Source organism: Canis lupus, chromosome X (genome assembly GCF_003254725.2).
Source record: "Canis lupus dingo isolate Sandy chromosome X, ASM325472v2, whole genome shotgun sequence".
NCBI lineage: Eukaryota > Metazoa > Chordata > Mammalia > Carnivora > Canidae > Canis > Canis lupus.
Window position 1 is genome coordinate 59425442 of NC_064281.1, and position 21216 is coordinate 59446657.

At 37.4% G+C, this 21216-nt stretch overlaps 1 long non-coding RNA gene across 1 annotated transcript in view; it reads left to right on the top strand.

Moving 5' to 3' along the window:
* The window catches only part of LOC118353745 (uncharacterized), a 38366-nt gene extending 21373 nt beyond the window's left edge, over window positions 1-16993 (top strand). The window contains exons 2-3 of the long non-coding RNA XR_004813142.2: window positions 16337-16473; window positions 16707-16993. This is a non-coding gene — a long non-coding RNA (uncharacterized LOC118353745). The remainder of the gene's footprint in view (window positions 1-16336; window positions 16474-16706) is intronic.
* The last annotated feature ends 4223 nt before the right edge of the window (window positions 16994-21216 follow it).

Sequence of the window (21216 nt, forward strand, 5' to 3'; positions counted from 1 at the left end):
GGAGGACCAGACTTGAGCTTGCCTCATCCCTCAAACACAGCTAGATAAATATCAAATAATTTGGAACATCCAAGAAATCAATATGAGGACTGAGAGAACAAGACTGCACATCTACAAGTAGAAAAATGACCAACCTGTGGAAGGTAGAAGCTGTGGAGAGTTGATTTCAGACAGAAAAGAACTGCAGGTGCCAGGAAGGGTATGGAGCCCTGATCATGGAGAGAAGAGTAAGAGACAAAGAGAGAGAAAAAGAGTGAAGCAGCAGGAAGAGGGGTGCACAAGAAAGACTTCCTCAAAACTATTGACTGGAGAGAGGAGGAGGGCTGACTACTGCAAGTTATTATAAGCAGCAGAGCACAAAGTCTGAAGTTTTAGAAGTCCACATCATTGATGAAGTTATCCCTGGCAGGCTTAGAGATGCTCCTGCAGGAAAGAAGGGCGGAAACCTAGGAGTTAGCAGCATGGTTTAAGGATCTCCTGGATCACAAAGGGAGAAACAGTTCCCCTTCTTGGAATGCATTTGTGACTGATGTCACAGCCTCCCTGGGAACAAAAGAACTGGCAGTGCCAATGTGCCGCTTGTTTCCTAGTATAGGAACAAAGATACCAGCTGAAGGAAACAAACCTTGGTGCTGGCTTTTTGTTGCATTTCACTATAAACTGCAAACCACTGTACAGTTATGTGACCATTTTTCTGGGACAAAGTGACAAATGGCAAAAGCGCAGTGAGACCTTCACCCAAAGGATCAGGATTGGTCTGTGCTACATGGGTCTCTAAAATTTGGAGTTTTAAAACCCAGCTGTGTCTGAGATAAAACACAGTACTCCGGGGATCCCTGGGTGGCTCAGCGGTTTAGCGCCTGCCTTTGGCCCAGGGCGCGATCCTGGAGTCCCAGGATCGAGTCTCACATAGGGTTCCTGGCATGAAGCCTGCTTCTCCCTCCTCCTGTGTCTCTGCCTCTCTCTCTCTCTCTCTGTCTATCATGAACAAACAAATAAATAAATCTTAAAAAAAAATAGTACTTCACCACATGACAGGAAGAAAACTCAGACATAGATAAGATGAAGGCAGGGATTTGACAGAAGCCAACTACAAAAGAGGGGTAATTGTTTGCTTCCTGAAGAGTGTCAAACCTAAACTCCTCACTCCAGGAATGAAAGAAATAAGGAACTCCACTCCCCGCCCCCCGGCCCATCAGCACTGACCAAATTCAGTGAGTAACACAGCGCTCCCCCCTCCCCCCGTGGAGACTAGAGCCATTTACAACAAGCCCCATTCCCATGTACCCCAGAGGTGCATCTCTGCTAGAGCAAGTCCTCTTGAGAATCAGTGCAACAGGCCCCTCCCCCAGAAGACTACCACAAAAACCTCACAGGCACCAAGTCTACCCATCATAGAGTACTGCAAAGCTTCAGCTCTGTAGGAAATAGGATCTGTAGGAAATAGGATCTCTCTCTCTCTCTCTCTCTCTCTCTCTCTGATCTACCTTCTTTAACAAGTAGACCAAAATATACCTAATTAAAACTTGCCACACAGTGGACAGGGTCCAAACACTCCCCACTGCAGGCAAGAAGGAACTCTGCAGAGGACTGTTTTGAGGGTAGGACCAGCCAAAACCAACAGCAGAGTGCATATAGGACCACCCCTTTTTTGAACCTCTTCTTAATATAGCCATTATTCTCAGGAGCAGTAATATAGCAGGCTTTCCTAACAATCACACAAAAAACAGTGATCTAAACAAAATGATAAGGTGGAGGAATACACCCCAAAAGAAAGAACAGGAAAAAGTCACTGTCAGAGATTTAATCAATACAGATATAAGTAAGATGTCTGAAATAGAATACAGAAAAACAATTATGAGGATATTAACTTGGCTTGGAAAAAGCATAGTGGACACTAGAGAATCCCTTACTACAGAAGTAAAAGAACTAAAAGCCAGTCAGACAAAAATTAAAAATGCTATAACTGAGATGCAAATCCAACTGGATTCCATGATAACACAAATGGAAGAAGTAAAAGAACCAATCAGTGATATAGAAGATAAAACTATGGAAAATAATAAAGCTAAAAAGAAGAGGGAATGAAAAATATTGTATCACAGATGAACACTTAGGGAATTCAGCAACTCCTTAAAGCGTAACATTCTTATTACAGGAGTCCCAGAAGAAGAAGAGAGAAAAAACGGGGGCAGGTTTATGTAAGTAAATTATAGCTAAAAGCTTCACTAATTTGGGTAGGACACAACATTGAAATCCAAGGACAGAGAACTCCCACTAAATTCAACAAAAGCCAACTGCCATCAAGACATATCATAGTCAAATACACAAAATATACAGACAAGGAAAGAATCCTGAAAGCAGCAAGGGGGAAAAAGTCCTTAAGCCACAACAGAAAATAGATCAGGTTAATAACAGATCTGTCCAAGGAAACTTGGACCAAAATAAAGAAGCATGATATATTCAATGTGTTGAATGGGAAAAAAATGCAGCCAACAATATCTCATCCAGCAAGACTATCATTCAAAATAGAAGGAGCGATACAGTTCCCCAAATAAAAACTAAAGGAGTTCATGACCACTAAACCAGCACTGCAAGAAACATTAAAGGGGATGCTTTGAGTGGGGGACAAAAGAATAAAAGCAACAAAGACTAGAAAGGAACGGAGCACATCACTAGAAACATCAACTTTACCGGTAACACAATGGCACTAAGTCCATCTTTCAAAAATCACTTTCAAAGTAAATGGACTAAATGCTCCAAACAAAAGACAAAGGACATCAGAATGGATAAAAAAAAAAAAAAAAAACAAGACCCATCTATATGCTGCCCACAGGAGACTCACTTGACACCTAAAGACACCTGAAGATTGAAAGTGAGGAGATGTAGAATCATCAATCATCCTAATAGACATCAAAAGGAAGCTGAAGTAGCCATACTTATAGGAGACAAACTAGATTTTAAACCAAAGACTATACGAGAGATGAAGAAGGGCATTATATCATAATTAAGGTTTTTATCTATCAAAAAGATCTAACAAGGGATCCCTGGGTGGCGCAGCGGTTTGGCGCCTGCCTTTGGCCCAGGGCGCGATTCCGGAGACCCGGGATTGAATCCCACATCGGGCTCCCGGTGCATGGAGCCTGCTTCTCTCTCTGCCTGTGTCTCTGCCTCTCTTTCTCTCTCTGTGACTATCATAAATAAATAAAAAATTTAAAAAAAAAAGAAAAAAAAAAGATCTAACAATTGTACATATTTATGCCTCCAACAAGAGAGTACTCAAATATATAAAACAATAAATAACAAACATAAAGAAACTTACTAATAAAAATACAATAATAGTAGGAGACTTTAACACCCCACTTACAGCAGTGGACAGATCACCTAAGCACAAAATCAACAAAGAAACAATGGCTTTTAAGGATGCACTGGACCAGATGAACTTTAACAGATATAATCAGAACATTTCATCCTCAAGCAGCAGAGATAAAAGGAGACAATCTTTTCAAGAGCACATGGAACATTCTCCACAATAGATGACATACTGGGTCACAAATCAGTCCTCAAAAAGTACAAAAGGATAGAGATCATATGATGCATATTTTTAGACCACAATGCTCTGAAACTTGAATTAACCACAAGAAAAAACGTGGAAAGACCACAAATACATAGAGGTTAAAGAACATCCTACTAAAGAATGAATGGGCTAACCTGGAAATTAAAGATTAAATTTTAAAAACACATGGAAGCAAATGAAAATGACATGACAGTCGAAAACCTTTGGGATGTAGAAAGGTGGTCCTAAGAGGGAAGTATTCAATACAGACCTGCCTCAAAAAGCAAGAAAAGCCTCAAATACAAAACCTAACTTTACACCTAAAGGAACTAGAAGGGGAATAGGAAAAAAAAGCCTAAAGCCAGCAAAAGAAGGAAAATAATAAAGATTAGAGGAGGAGAAAATAAATGATACAAAAACAAACCAAAAAAAAAAAAAAAAACAACAGAAGAGAATGAGGAAACTAAGGGCTGGTTCTGTGAAAGAATTAATAAAATTGATAAACCCCTAGCCAGATTTATCAAAAAGAAAAGAGAAAGGACCTAAATTAAAAAAAAAAATCACAAATAAATGAGAGATCACAGCCAGTATCAAATAAATACAATTATAAGAAAATATTATGAAAACTTATATGCCAACAGACTGGGCAATCTAGAAGAAAAGGACAAATTTCTAGGAGCATACAACTACCAATACTAAAACAGGAAGAAATTGAAAAATTGAACAGACATATAATAAGCACAACAATTGAATTAGTAATCAAAAATCTCTCAAAAACAAAAGTCCAGGGCCAGATGGCTACTGAGAGGAATTATACCAGATATTTAAAGAGTAGTTAATACCTATTCTCAAACTGTTCCAAAAAATAGAAATGGAAGGAAACCTTCCAAGCTCCCTCTATGAGGTTGGCATTACCTTGATTCCAAAACCAAAGATCCCCCCAAAAAAGAGAATTACATGCCGATATCCCTGATGAACATGGTTGCAAAAAAATTCTAAGATACTAGCAACTTGAATCTAACAGTACATTAAAAGAACTATTCACCATCATCACATGGGATTTATTCCTGGACTGCAGGATTGGTTCAATATTGGCAAATCAATCAACATTAATAAAAGAAAAGGCAAGAATCAAATGATCCTCTCAATAGATACAGAAAAAGCATTTGATAAAATACAGCATCCTTTCTTGATGAAATCTCTCAACAAAGTAGGGATAGATGGAACATACCTCAACATCATAAAGGCCACATATGAAAGACCCACAGCTATTATCCCCAATGGGAAAAAACTGAAAGTTTTCCTTTATGTTCAGGAACAATACAGGGATGTCCACTCTCACCATTATATTTAACATAGGACTGGAAGTCTTAGCCTTAGCAATCAGACAACAAAAAGAAATAAAAGGCATCCAAATCAGCATGGAAGAAGTAAAACTCTCACTGTTGCAAAGGACATGATACTCTATGTAGAAAGCTTGAAAGGCTCCCCACAAAATTATAGAACTAATGTATGAGTTCAGCAAAGTCTCAGAATAAAAAATCAATGTACAGAAATCTGCTGCATTTCTATACACCAATAGTGAAACAGCAGGAAGGGAAATCAAAGAATCTATCCCATTTACAATTGTACCAAAAACATAAGATACCTAGGAATGCACCTAACTAAAGAGGTAAAAGATCTATACTCTGAATACTATAGAATACTTATGAAAGAAATTGAAGAGGGCACAAAGAAATGGAAAAACATACCATGCTCATGGATTGAAAGAACAAACGTTGTTGAAATGTCTAATAAAAGCAGTTGACACATTTAATGCAATCCCTATCAAAATATGACCAGCATTTTTCACAGAGCTAGAAAAAACAATCCTAAAATTTGTATGGAACCAGAAAAGATCCCAAATAGCCACGGCAATCCTGAAAGGGAAAATCAGTGCTGAAGAAGGCATCACAATTCCAGACTTTAAGCTATATGACAAAGCAGTATGGTACTGGCACTAAAGCAGACATATAAATTAATGGAACAGAATAGAAAACCAAGAAATGGGCCCACAAGTGTATGGTCAACTAATCTCTGATAAACCATGAAAGAATATCCAATGGAAAAAAAAAGACACTTTCTTCAACAAATGGTGTTGAGAAAACTGGACAGAAACATGCAGAAGAATGAAACTAGACCACTTTCTTACACCATACCCCAAAATAAATTCAAAATGGATGAAAGACCTAAATGTGAGACAGGAATGCATCAAAATCCTAGAGGAGGACATAGGCAGCAACTTCTTTGACCTCAGCTACAGCGACTTCTTGCTAGACACATATCCAGAGGCAAGAGAAACAAAAGCAAAAATGAACTATTGGGACTTCACCAAAATAAAAAGCTTTTGCATAGCAAAGGACATAGTCAACAAAACTAAAAGGCAACCTACAGAATGGGAGAATATATTTGCAAGTGACATATGTGATAGTTAGTATCCAAAGTCTATAAAGAGCTTATCAAACTCAACACCCAAAAGACAAATAATCCGGTTAAAAAATGGTCAGAAGACATGAATAGACATATTTCCAAAGAGGTACAAATGACTAATGGATACATGAAAAGATGCTTATCATCACTCATCAACAGGGAAATATAAATCAAAAGCAAGATGAGGTACCACCTCACACCTGTGAGAGTGGGTAAAATTAACAACACAGGAAACAACAGATGTTGGTGAGGATGCAGAAAAAGGGGAACCCTCTTACATTGTTGGTGGGAATGCAGACTGGTATAGCCACTCTAGAAAACAGTATGAAGATTCTTCAAAAAGGTTAAAACAGAACTACTTCATGACCCAGCAATTACACTACTAGATATTTACCCAACAGATACAAAAATACAGATTCAAAGGCATACATGCAGCCTGTTATTTATAGTACCATTATCAACAATAGTTAAACTATGAAGAGATCCCAAATGTCCATTGACTGATGACTGATGAATGGATAAAGAAGATGTGGCATATATATATATATATATATATATATATATATATATATATATATTTGATCTATATATATATTTGATTATATATATAATGGAATATTATTCAGCCATCAAAAATAACTAAATTTTGCCATTTGCAATGATATAGATGGAACTAGAGGGTGTTATGCTAAGTGAAATAAGTCAGTCAGCGAAAGACAAATACCATATGATTTCACTCATATGTGGAATTTATGAAACAAAACAGATGAACATATGGAAAGAAGGAAAAAAGAAAGAGGGGAAATAAACCATAAGAGACCATTAATGATGGAGAATAAACTGAGGCTTGATGGAGGGAGGTGGGTGGAGGAATGGGTTGTGTATTAAGGAGGGCACTTTTATGGTGAGCACTGGGTGTTATATGTAAGTGATGAATCACTAATTTCTACTCCTGAAACCAATATTATAGTATATGTTAACTAACTAGAATTTAAATAAAAATTTGAAATCAAACTCCAATTTAAAAAATACAAAAAAATAAGAAAATAAAATAATATTATAAAAAGAATGAAAAGGAAAAAATATAAAGATCCCCTCCAACTCAGAGAATTTCTGATCTAGTCTAAATGTCTTAAGGGCAATTTTTGCTCATACTTTCAGAGTAGGTGCACAGACACACAAACACAAACACAGATACAGACACACACATTAATTGTATTATAAATGACTTTTCCTTCTCAGCAAAATCCCCTGCAAGTATCCTTCCTTGGAACATATATCAGCTTCCCAATATTCTCATTCACAATGCTTTCTTACTGGCAAATGCCAGTTCTTAAAAGTCTTCCTTTATTCTGAAAGAAATCATTGGACCCTCTACTCAGTATTGTTGATCCTGCTGACAAAATTCAGGTTGTCATAGTTACTGCAAGCAAAGTGGCTGTCTGGTATGTACTCTGGATGTACAAATAATAGCTGATTCAATCACTGTAGTAATTTAGAAATGTTATAGAAAAATGGACCTCCATTGCTTGAAGTGAAATCAAAGATATCAAGGGTATCACTGCAGAAGTTTGGGAACTATAAAAATCTTATAATGCTGTTGTGTTTACTTAATTTAACACTCTTAGTGTGTTCCATTGGGCACTGTCAAAGAAAAATAAACATTTACAGCATGTGGTAATCATTGTACCCTGGTTATAAAACATCTATGGGAAATATATTTGGTGATAGAGCCTCTGATTTCCTCTCTGAGTCCCCATCCTGTCTGCAGGACTAACTAGTTTCATAGCTATAAATATAATGATCAAACAAATATTAATAAAATGGATCTTCTGATTTATACAGTTAGATGGAGGAAGATTGCTTGAATTGGGCCTGAATTGATGTTAAGAAAAATATCATGTTTCATCTCTTTTCCCTTCCACCATCTGGTTTAGTTAGGGTCTATCACCTGGGACTGGAATAAACATCAAGAGCAAGTCTCTAGTTAATACAAGATGAGAATTTGTAATGTTTTTTGAAATAACACCAGAATTTAGTTTACTTAGCATAACCTAATTGAATTATCCTATTCAGATCTTCTCCATAATTTTTCTTCGTTTTTACTTCTTTTGCTTTTGAATGAGTTGTGCAAAACTCCCTCCCTTCCAAAATCTCCTTCCCTACCTCTCCCATCACCCCTCCTCCTCCTCTCTGTCTCTATCTCTCTTTCCCTCAACTGAAATTATAAGAATACCACTGTTCAGGTCAACCAACCAAACTTCCTTTTATAATTATACATGAAAGATAGGGGATAACTCCTACTACTTGAACATAAATTAATTCAGAAAAGACCAACCACAGTTTAATAACTTCAGAGTCCTCCACTAATAATGAGCCTTGATATAATAGTAATTTAAAAAGCAACAACAAACTAGGTCTCTGCCATTTACATTCACCTACACTGCATTTTTATCAACCTCATTCTCTTGCAAGGAAACCAAGAATATAACACAACTGTCATATCTAAAGATTTGAAAAAAAATATCTGGGGTCAGAAATCACCAGTTGGACATAAATTAGCAACGAGCTGGAGTTACAAATTGCAGCCTGTGGTGAAAGTCTCAAAATCAGGGCAAAATGAAAGCAGTTGTCTTGTCTATATCCAATGGTCTTTTTCCAGAACTGAACCCGACTGAAAATCTTCTGAAACAGATTTTGAGCAAATTTCCCTGAGGAGTCAGTTTTCCAAAGATTTCCCAAAAGGCTATTGCTAAGTCTAAGATAGTGAACTCAGTTCTCTCTCTGTCCAGCAGCAATTCCTCTACTGGATGTTATCCTGATACTAGAAAAAAAAATGAACTTGACTCTTACAGCCTGTTCTTTTTATTTTTAATGGTTCTGAGTTTATGCAGCATAAAATCCTACCTAGCTATGTTCTTAAAACCAAAAGAAATAATATCACAGCTTTGGGCATCTATTATGGGACCTTATCTAATGAGTGAGTGAATTTTTCCAACTACTATGTATATTACTGTGTTAGGAAGAGAAGAATGATCCATGAAAGAATGAAGTATTTTTATCAATGATTTCATACATTAATTTTACCAAGGAGTGAAAAAGGTTAGGTGAGATGAGGAGACAACAGCAGACCTAAGATCTGAGCTGCCATCATGGGGCTCATTGCCAGTGGAAATGCCAGACACTAAATAACAATAACAATAACAACAAAACAAACATATTTTTACTGAGATTTTCTATGTATTTGCACTATTTCAGTAGATACAGGAAAATAAAACAGTCTTGTATCCTCAAGGAGCTCTTAGAATCTAACAGGGGAGACTCTCCCCAGACACTCCAGTTTGTGCTTCCCCATCACTGTATCCATATAACAATTAAAACTCTTTTGTCATCTCTGTGTTCACAATGAATGTCTCCCCAGCTGGGCTGTGAGGTCCTGGAGGGCAGTTCTTTTCAGTTTTATATCCAGCAAAGATAGTAGGTAGCCATTAAAAAATGTTTGAATGAATCAAGGAATTAGCAAGTAAGACCGAATGAATTATACAACACAAAATTAGAAACAGGTCAAGGTTGAAAGCTTCTAATCTCATCTTTATCCAATATACTCTCTGTATTTCTATCAGTGTGAAATTTCCCATAAATTTGATCAGATTACTGCCATAGCTGAAAGGATCTGCATTGCTTGGGGAAAAAAACTGAACCCTCTAAGTGTCATGCACAAGGCCATCAAAGATGTGTCCTGGCTGCCTCTTCTCTCACCATAGCATGGGCCATACTATTGTATCCATGGTTGACTCTTCAACTAGACTGTAAGTTCCTTGAGAGGAAGAACCTTGTCATATTTATCTGTATAGTGCCACTGCCTTAAACAGTGTGTCTTAATACCTACTAAACATTCACTATGTACCAGATCCTTCCAGTGGCACTGGGATGTTACCACATTTTCATTTATAATATTCCCTTTCATTGAATAAAGGCAAAGGAGAGAAAATGAGTGAAAATATCAGTGAAGGTGATAAAACATGAGAGACACGTAACTCTGGGAAATGAACAAGGGGTAGTGGGAAGGGAGGTGGGCGGGGGGTTGGGCACTGGGGGGGAGGGTGACTGGGTGATGGGCACTGAGGGGGGCACTTGGAGGGATGAGCACTGGGTGTTATGCTAAATGTTGGCAAATTGAACTTCAATAAAAAATTTTAAAAAATTAAAATTAAATTAAATTAAATTAAAATTAAAAAATAAAAAATATTCCCTTTCATTTAACTGTGCTTCATAGCCCTTATAAAATTTGCCAAATAAACAATAATTGCATATACCTTCTTATGAATCAACTAACTCTGCTTCCACTCCTGGCTGTACTGCTACTTAATTGAATTTATCTCTGCCTATTTCCTCTAATAAGAAATAAAATAACCACCTATACTTTTTACCTTACTTGATATTCTAAGCTGACATACTTTCCAGAATATGATAGACTATAAATAAATACCCACATACACAAATGTTGCAATAAACAAATAATTATATTAATGTAAAGTAGTAATGTTATAACAATTTATATGGATTGACTGAGTCTGAAGCTAGATTGCCTGGATTCAAACCTTGGTTCAGCCACCTGTCATCAAGGGTTCTCTGTTTATCACTTTCATTGTCTGTGAAGTAGAGATAATAATTGTACCTATTCTTAGGGTTGTGTTAAAGATTCAATGAGTAAATTTATGTAAAATGTGCCCATCACCCAGTTATCCCATCCCCCCGCCTGCCTCCCCTTCCACTAACCTTTGTTCATTTCCCAGAGTTAGGAGTCTCTCATGTTTTGTCTCCCTCTCTAATTTTTCCCACTCATGTCCCCTACTTCCCTTATAATCCCTTTCACTATTTCTTATATTCCCCGTATGAGTGAAACGATATGATAATTGTCCTTCTCTGATGGACTTACTTCACTCAGCATAATACCCTCCAGTTCCATCCACATTGAAGCAGTTTTATCCTTAATAGACCAGTCCATAAGTGTGAAAAGATTTTTAAATTATTCATATCTTGACATGTTGATTCAGAGTTTTCAGCTTCACTGTGAGAAAGCCCTCTGAAAGAGGCAGCACTTTGAGCATCAATTTAGATTTTTATGCAGTCATTTTGACACCAGGAACTTTTTGATCCAACTAGTTTAATCCTGTCATTTTGTTGTGGCCTAAAACAACACACCATTACGCTTTCAACTGTTTTATAAATTACCAGGTAATGTGTAAAACAAATGACCTTACCCCATTCTGACATTCATCCTAATGCCAGCCTCTACCCCTGGAAAGAGGGAGGTTCAAAATGGAGTGGGAGGGCAGCCCGGGTGGCTCAGTGGTTTAGTGCCACCTACAGCCCAGGGTGTGATCCTGGAGACCGAGGATCAAGTCCCATGTCAGGCTCCTTGCATGGAGCCTGCTTCTCCCTCTGCCTGTGTCTCTACCTCTCTCTCTGTGTGTGTCTCTCATGAATAAATAAATAAAATATTTTTAAAAAATGGAGTGGGAATTTGGCATATTTATGTTTTTCACATACTAAGAATGGTGTGGTGACCACCTGTAGTCATCTCATAAAGAGCCAACAATTATACTCAATAAACTATCTTCTCACTTTCCAAGAATTTAATATCTTGATAGGCACTTCAAATAACCTGATTTTTCCCTAAAAGTCAAAATGTTTTGCTCTGGATTTTTGACAGTAGAGATGGTAGGTGATTTGGAAGAGACGGGGGACCAGAATAAAAGAGACTAATTAGTTAATGATAACTAAGAACATTTACCAGAGTAAGACTATCACCAATTGAGACTCTACTTAATGCCAACATCATACAGAGAGATAAATAATGACTTTATAAAATGAAGAAATAGGGGTGTTTCAATACTCCATGGAAGTGAGAAATACTTAAAGCAATGAAGATAGAATGAAATTAAATGACACAAAAATAGATGAGAAAGGCTTTAATTTATACTTATATATATATATTTATATATATGTTTATATATGTGTGTGTGTTTGTAGTTCTGTAAATGTTATTCTACATTATGAGTTATGGCATATCTAAGGAAAAATAAAGATTTTTTTATGTTTTTATTTTACCCAAAGAATAATATGTTAAATGATCTCCACACCCAATGATTCTAAGCTAGAGCATGTCTAGTTAGTGTGTCTATATGGTGAACACATAAGATTCTACCATTCCCCTGCCACTTCAATACCCAAATACGAGGTAAAGAAACTAACTACAGGCCAAGCTTATAAATCTGAATCTATGTAACAATGTTTCTTAACTTTTGGAGGATTTGAGATTCTTAGAGCACTAATAAAAGGTAGACTCCAGAAAAATGCACATATGCATACACACATGAAATTTTTTTTATGCACAACTACTGGAGTTTCATAGACTTGAGGATAAAGGCATCTCTCTTGGTTTCTTTTGGCCTTGAGCACAGTGCTTCCTTTCCTGGCTAAAGATATATCATTTTTACCTGGATGCTAGTAAGGTCACTTTCCAGTGGCATGCTCCTTGCTTCCTCTGTGCCTTGGGTACTATTGATGGGGGAACACAGGGCTAGCTGAGGACAAAGCATGAGCCCGGGGCAGCACATTGACAGGTTTTTGAAACAGGCAAGAGGACATTCCTCTACAGACTCAACTGTCTCGATGTTCATACTTTGCTAAGGGCTGAAGGCAATCTTAAATCTTAGCCCAACTCCCAGGAGCCTTTAAGTCTACTTTAACATATAAAAATTCCTTTAGAAATTTCCTTTTATTTCTAAACCCCCAAGATATGTGTTGGCAATCATCCCCCAAGCACATGGCCCACCGATATCCATCTGAAGAGTCTCATGACTCAGATTTTATTAGATGGTAATACGTGATCTTTCCCCAACAATAGCTAGCCCCCTCAAGGTCCTAAAAACCTTGCTTCCAAAATTCCTTAGAGAACGCTATCCTCAAACCCCTCCCAACTCCCAGGTATATAATCAGCCACCCCTCACAGAACCGGGCCAGCAGCTCTTCCTGCCCACAGGTCCTGTCCCCGTGCTTTAATAAAACCACCATTTTGCACCAAAGATGTTTCAAGAATTCTTTCTTGGTTGTTGGCTCCAAACCTCATCTATATTCCAAAACTTCATCACTATGATGAAGTGTGAATAGTGACACAGTTCAGCTTCATTTGGGGTCCTTGGAAAATGTCTGTTTCCAATACTGGTAACCCTGTCTTATAAGCTAATGTGCCAGTTAATACATAACAATAACATAGAAAAAATAACAGAGGAACTCCTCAAATTTTTTTTTACCCAGTACATTGACAGACATGCAAAACCTGACTGGAGGTATAATTTTTTTGCCTTCTTTCTACATTAATTTTCTTCCTAATTTCAATTAGCCAAACTTGAATGGAGACTTTATAGACAGTTCAACCCCACCTCAGAGCTCTGCAGACAGCTCTTACTGCCAAGCTGTCTATCACCAAGACAACTAGGACAATGTGCTTTGCTCTGGGTAAATACTTCATCAGGGACAGTTGCAGGAGTTTCTTTGCAATGACTTCCCATCAGATCAAAATTTGTACTCCTAGCAATTGAAAATATTGTTTGAAAGTACATGAGGTTATAAATAATCATTAACATTTAAAAATAATTCTTTACACTGATTAACAGGAGGCTATCTCCAGAAATAGTCTCATATGAAGGCAGATTCATTCAAGAGGTCTTGAAAAGCCCTCTCCTCCTCAATAAGTCTGAAGTTCTTCTATTTGTGAGGCATTATTTTTTTCCTTAGCACTAATTATAACTTTCTTCTAACACCTGGGACTGGATCCCAGGACCATGGGACCTGAGCCAAAGGTCAAAAACTGAGCCACCCAGGTGCCCCTCTAGTCTCTTCTTTTTAAAACATTTTGAAGAAGACATGATAAAAGGTGAGATGGCTGGCATTCTTACCTCAAATGAAAAATAAAGGAGATAGTTAACTCTTTGGACAGAGTAGCATTCAGCAAAGTGATATTTTTTATAAACTTAGGACATATAAATGAGTTAAGAAAAGAAAAACTCTACTTCCAGCGATTCAAAGAAAGTTTTTGTTTAAATCTCAGGGGGAAAAAAGCTGGGACCCAAAAGAGGTGCCAAATCATTGTATTCTTCCCATCCAGGCTCCACTACTGCTGATTCACCCTCAGGGATTTTCTGAGCAGCCCCTCACAGCTTTATTGTTTGCTGGTCTCCTTGGCGGCAGGTGTCTTTTAATCAGAGGCTTAAGAAGGTGTGGGGTTTAGGAGTCGGCCCTGACTGCAAGGAAAACTTTCCATTTAGCCTTGAGCAACAATACTGGAGCTTTTTTGAATGTTGTAATCAACTCTGTGCCAAGTGGGGCCCAATCTCTCCCTACACAGCCCCAGGAATCCAAAGAAAGAAGTGTTTTCAATTCTCTTCAGAACGTCTGATCTCCCACACTGCAGACCAAATAAAAACAGTCTGGGCCAATTGTGCCTGCTCCTACACCCATTTACTGTGGAATCTGCCTGGGAGAAACAGGAAAGTTGGCCTTGGGCCAACACTGGCCTTCTGTAGAGGCAGAAAACTTCCCTCACCTTCCTTCCATAGACTATCTTAGAAATCAAAAGGAGAACTTCCACCTCGATATTCCATGGAGAGGGGTGGCTAGGGGGGGTCAGAGCAGGACCTAAGATGATAGATCTGGGACATCAAAAAGTTCTAATACTTGAATAGGTATTTTCTGTGTACTTTCTGTGTACTTGATTTGGTATTTTCTGTGTACTTGCTATTTTCTCTTATTAATTAGACTGGGAAGAAAACTGGAAAGAGTTCCTTGAGAGTTGAAATGGCTATGGACTGAATCTCAGCATCAGTCCTCACTAACTGTAACATTAGACAACTTATTTTACTGACCAAGACTCTCATCCCAGTTCTCCCACTGACTAGCTCTGTGATGTTGGCCAAATCCCTACACCAACCTTGGTCACCTCATCATAAAAATGAGGAGGTTGCACAAGAAGATCTCTAAGGGCCTCTTCTATCCTAAGAGTTTAAAGTACTTCTTAAATCCTGAATTTGGAAAATATTCAAGTGGGATTAGATACTTGGAAATTATCGTCTACCCCTATCCCCAACATCCACTAACTCCAATGGGTTTTGGCCATGGTTCTTCAAGTCATTTTTCTTGGGGAGCCTACTGGGCCTAAGAATGGGGAGCAAGAGAGGCAATGCAAGGCCAGGTCCACAACAAAATTCTGGTGGCCATGATCAAAGTAAGAGTAGCTCAAAACCACAGGTTTCAAGTCCAGAAATACCAGGTTACGAGCTAATAATAAGGTAAGAGCAACTTTTCCCTACAAATTTTACCAAGCAAATCTTGTCAGGTGACTAAAGGGTACCCTAGAGACTATGGCTTAACAATGCCATAGCCAAGGCTCACATGGAGGCTGCAGCTAATACACTCCAACAATGTTAAAGGAAGAACAAGTGGTCCAGTAAGGGGGAATCAGAGAACATAAGGCTGGGAAAGTTTTGTGGAACAGAACTATAGAAGGGAATACTTCTAAGAACCCAACAGAAGTACATAAGGACAGAAAGCCCTTTCATGCTGCAGTGGCCCAAAGGCCTGGATAAGCCACAAATACTAAAATGAGGACTCTTTGAAACTAAAACTCCTTTAAGGACCTAAATGAACAAAAAGTTAAAGCTAATAATCAAATTTCAGATATTGTCATAGTTTGTTAGGGGAAACAGTTGGAGAGTGCAATGGGATAGTGATGTTGTAAAGAATCCAATAGAGCTCCTTTTCTGTTCTTAAGATAGAATCGTCACAATTGAAATCTGTTGGGAGTAGAAATGTGAGGGAGAATATAGTGGAATTCTAAACAATATGATGCTTACAGGAGAAATACAAGCTATTTCCATATTCAAAATATTTAAGCCTGAATTTATTAAAATAAAGCTAAATAAATAAATCCAAAATAAAACTAAGTTAAAAAAAAAAGAACAAGGCTAAAATCAAATGTTTCTTTGTCCACAACACTAAATAAACAGATTTTAGTGAATTCTCCCTTTTTAACTAGTTGGTTGGTATGTGTAGATGCAGCCAGCATTTAATATCCTTTCAATTGTGTCCTCCAGCCCTCAAGATGGACCCCCTGGGGGTCTGAAATCTCAGCCAATTTTGCAATTTAATCCAAAACCCAAAGCAGTTCAGATTCCAAGTAACCTGTTACCCTCTGTTAGCAAAACATCACTTATGGTTTGAAAAATATCATTTTTAATAACCCCTTTTCAGTTTCCTGGCAGGGCCTCAGCTTCACTTCAAAGTTGATTTTCCCCAGTGAGAGTACAGCTGGAAGAATCCAGAAGTGCACTATGCCACAATCCACTACCCCAGGCTGTGAAGGCCCAGCTCTTGGGCAAAGCTCTAGGGTAGGTACACAGGCAGCGGATGGGGTTGGGGGTGCTCAGGTTGTGGATCACAGAGAAATGGCCTCAGCTCAGGCCTTCCCAGAGACAAAACACATCACTCTCAATAATGAACTAAAGAAATTAAATCCAAATTGAATTTTGGATTATCATTTTGGTTTATTTTTAAGTAAATTTGATATAAAGAAACTACCATAATTTGGGTTGCCTCTTGAATGCCATGTTTTTTTTTTCAGTGACCCACCCTTCAGATGTCACACAAATAAATGCCAAGAAAACATATTATGAAGAGAGGCACTGGAGGCAGAAGTGGAGGAAAGAAAACAGAATATCATCTTTGGAGACCTAGGATCTCTTAAGACAAGTACAGACTGAGCTCTCCTTAAACTCCAAGACAGTAGTAGCCTTGAAGTCCTGAGTTTGCTCTTGTATTTCTTGCCCAGGACTAGTGAAGTTGAGGTTGCCAATAAAATGACCACTTTACTCAAAATGTTGCATTTAAAATCCAAATATTCTTAAAACAGCAGAGTAGGATTTGGGCCAGAAAGTGCTTTCTAGTACAAATACTAGTACACTTTTACAAGGCAGGTAAAGCTCAAAATTATGTTGCTAATTAATTTTATAGTTCCTCTAGCTACCTAGAACCAACTGTAACCCAACATACTTCAATTGGGATTTGGCCAAGAATTCAGATAATGCCATTTATGGACCATGCCAACAGCTAAGGTCATGCTTTCTGTCTAAAGAGGAAAAAGAAAGAAAAAATAAAATGGAAAGTTCATATTAGGGGATAGGAGCAGAAGGGAGGAAAAAAAAGAGATAAGAGGTTTAAAAAAAACTTTCTGTATCAACCAACACCAAACAGAAATGAATTCCAGAGGAAGACCTGAAGGCTTTGAGTTTGTATTATTTAGAAGTAAAAATGAAGCAAAACAGGATAATACAGTGATTGTAAGAAATCTTAGAGGAGCAACAGTTTGACATCAAAGAAACAACCTTTAACCCCCCCCAAGTATAAAAAAATATGAAAAGGGGAAGACCTGATGTCTTCCATCATGGCTGGTACAGAACATTTGTTCTGTTATCTGCATGCCAGAAATGTGAATTGCTTGCTACTTGGTTTGGGGTTCTGTAATTAAAACTCTTCTTTTTTTTTCAACACAAAATCTGATTCCAAGGACTAGAAGAACCTTTACAAATCCCAGTATATCGAACATTAGAGCTAGAAAGGAGCTTGGATCTCATCTACTTTAATTGTCTCCATTCTAGGAATGAAGAAACAGGAAAATGGAGCAAAAACATGGCCAAATGTCACACAATAAATTAGTGACAGAGTCAAAACTAGAACTAAGATCTAATGGCATAGTTCCTAAATATCAGATGATAATAAACATCACTGGTCCAAGGGAAATATGAGAAATACAAGTATAAAGTTAAAATTTTTACAATTTTGAGACTATGTCCATTCTTTTTGATGTTAAAATATTCCTTCTTTTATGAAATGATGATAAGCACAGAGAATACTTGTTATTTTATAATGTATTTAACTGGCAAAATAATAAATTGGCAGCTTCCTGCGAAGCCTTAATATTTTTGGAAAATATTTGGTGTGTGAAAACTATAAGTAGAACTAGAAGACTACTAGCCTAGTCCAATCCCCTGGTGTCAGGCAGGATATCATCACTCAATCCAAGGTCTCTCCTGATCCCAAAAGGTTTTGTAACCACTGAATATGCCCCTGAAGTGTCATATACTGAACAAAGTATCAGAAAGAAACTGATTTGACTAGGATGTGGGGTGGAAGACAAACTAAGAAAAAAAAATGCACATGGCAAAACATGATGGAAAAAAAACTGGTTTGCAATCAATGCATCATCCTGTTTTTTGTTATGGTAACTTAAAGTTACCATACTACCCTGATTTAATAGAGAATAGCTTTTTCACTATATATTTTTCATTTGTGATTCAATTCAAATTTTCATCATGAGGGAAAAAACAGACATTCAATATATGTATGAAGTACACATATAGAAGAAGCTAAGAGAGGTTAAGTGACTTGCCCAAGACAACTTGGTTCACATGGGATTGAGCTAGGACTAAAGCCTTCATTCTAGATATCATAATCCTTCCTTTTATTCATGTTTCTATCCATTGTACATCTTAACTCAGTTTCTAGGTATGACCCTTCAGCTGGCCAATGACATTGCAGTATGCATGATCTGTCCCCAAAGTGTCCAACATTACCATTCTAGGTGCCAAGCTCAAGTAGCACCAGACTCCAGGACCCAGGAGGATTACATGGTCACTGGGAATATAAAGGCCTCTGGCTCCTGGTCACTCACTGGTATGACTTGTGAGGGTGGCCCAACAGCCCAATCACTGTAGCCACCAGTTGCTACCACTTCTAGCCAGATAAGGACCAGAGGAGAGAACTGGTGTATCAGAATGCACACACAAGCATCATCATCATTATCATTATTATCAAATTTTCAATGATTCTCATTGAAATAACTTGACTTAAGAATTAACTAAATTCAGTGTTTCATCCTAGCTATTACCTTCTGCCACTCAATCAAGATGCAATCTGATAATCCAAATATATTTTAACATCAATTTAAGCCAAACAGAATTTTAAAGGTAGGGCAAATAATATTAACCAAAACTACCACATAATATACTCTAATGCCAAACCCAGGGTCACTGATGGGATTGTTGCTATTTGAGATTCTAGCTGTTCAGGACAATCCCTATCTCTGTATTCATTTACATGGGTGGAATCATATGTTGGTTTAAAAAAACGAAAAAACAAAAAAAATAAAAACCAAGACTGCCTTCTAGTTCCTGGTTAGGTTAGTGGTTAGTAATTTCCAGGGCCTTGACTCAGCAGAGTATCAAGAGGGACTACATAGTACTGACTTCACTGTGGCCCAGCCAGCAACTGCCATCAATCATAATAAATAACTCTTGAAAGAGAAACCAGTATCTTTATCTGGACAGTCACAGTCCAATACAGATCTCAGACCTGACCCATCAATAAATGTTTATCTCTTAGACCCTGGTAAAATAAAACAAGGCTCAAGGGCTTTGGGTAAGACGATCAGGTTTTCAGACTCACTTGGGAAAAAAGTTAATATGGTGGTAATGAGCCACCTAAATGCCTGTCTGCCTATGTTATATTCCTACCAGTGGCTCCCAAAGGGTGCTGTGGACATCCACATTTTGTGGATACTTCCATTCTACAAAACTACCCACAGAAAGCAAATCACTTCTCTCTCCCAAATTTGTTTTTTATAGTTATTGGGGTTCCCTCTTTCCTTTAAGATTTTACTTTTTGTTTTCTTTTTCTTTTGTGCTTTTTGCCCTTTTGGATTTTTTTCTTTTTATCCTTTTTAGTGCTTGAGTATTTTATTTCCCTTTGTTGCTTTTGTTGCTGCTGCGGCAGCTGCTGCTGTTCTCTCCTTCTCTTTCCCATTGTTTTTCCTTTTTTGTTGTGATTTGGGGAATATCTTTCTCTGTTTAGGAGATTTATTTTACTTTCATGTGTTTTCAGATATTTGTTTTATGGGGTTTTTGTTTTCAATTGTTCAGTTTGTTGTTTTATGGTGTTTTACTCTAGTTTATTTGCTTTTTTGTTGAGATTTTAACTTTTTTCCTGGGTATTTTTTTCTTTGTTCTTTATTCTTTTGTTTGTTTGTTTGTTTCCTTGGGTTCTTTCCTTTTTTGTGTTTTTCTTTTCTATGCTTTTTTCCCTTTCTTTGGATCTGGAGTTTTGTTCTGTTTTTCTTTATATTTGGGGCTTAAAAAAATTTTTTTGGGACTTAGGATTTTTCTTTTTCTGTTACAGTTTTCCCCTTTTTGTGTTTCTTTAATTTAAAAAAATTATCTCTTTTCTTATTTAAGTGCATCTTTAACATTTTTTGTCTCCTTTTCTTTAATCTTTTAGATTTACAGGAAACTTGCAAAGATAATGCAAAGGGTTCCTATATACCCAACACCCAGTTTTCCCAATATTAACATCTTTCATTAGTATGGTACATGTGTTACAATTAAAGAACAAATTCTGGGCAGCCCAGGTGGCACAGTGGTTTAGTGCCGCCTTCAGCCCAGGGCCTGATCCTGGAAACCCAGAATCGAGTCCCACGTCAGGCTCCCTGCGTGGAGCCTGCTTCTTCCTCTGCCTGCGTCTCTGCCTCTCTCTCTCTCTCTCTGTGTCTCTCATGAATAAATAAATAAAATCTTTAAAAAAGAACAAATTCTAATATGTTATCATTAACTCAAGTCCATATTTCATTCAGATTTCCTTAGTTTTTACCTAATGTCCTTTTCCTATTTCAGCATTCCATCTAGGGTACCATATTACAATTAGTTGTCATATCTTCTTAGGCTCCTCTTGACTTAGTTTCTCAGACTTTCCTTCTTTTGAGTGATCTTGATGCTCCTGGAGTATCAGTCAGTTATTTCATAGAATGCTCCACAATTGGGATATTCCCAAAATTTCTTTCATAATTAGACTTGGGTAATGTGTTGGAGAGGAAGACCACAGACATGAAGTGTTCTTCTCATCCCATCAAAACAGGGTATTCACTATCAATCTGCCTTATCACTATGTTTTTTGCCATAATAGCTTTGATTTTTTTCATATTTTTTAGCTTCACATTTTACTTTAAATTTTCTAACCAAAGAGGTAAAGGATCTATATCCTAAAAACTACAGAACACTTCTGAAAGAAATTGATGAAGACTCAAA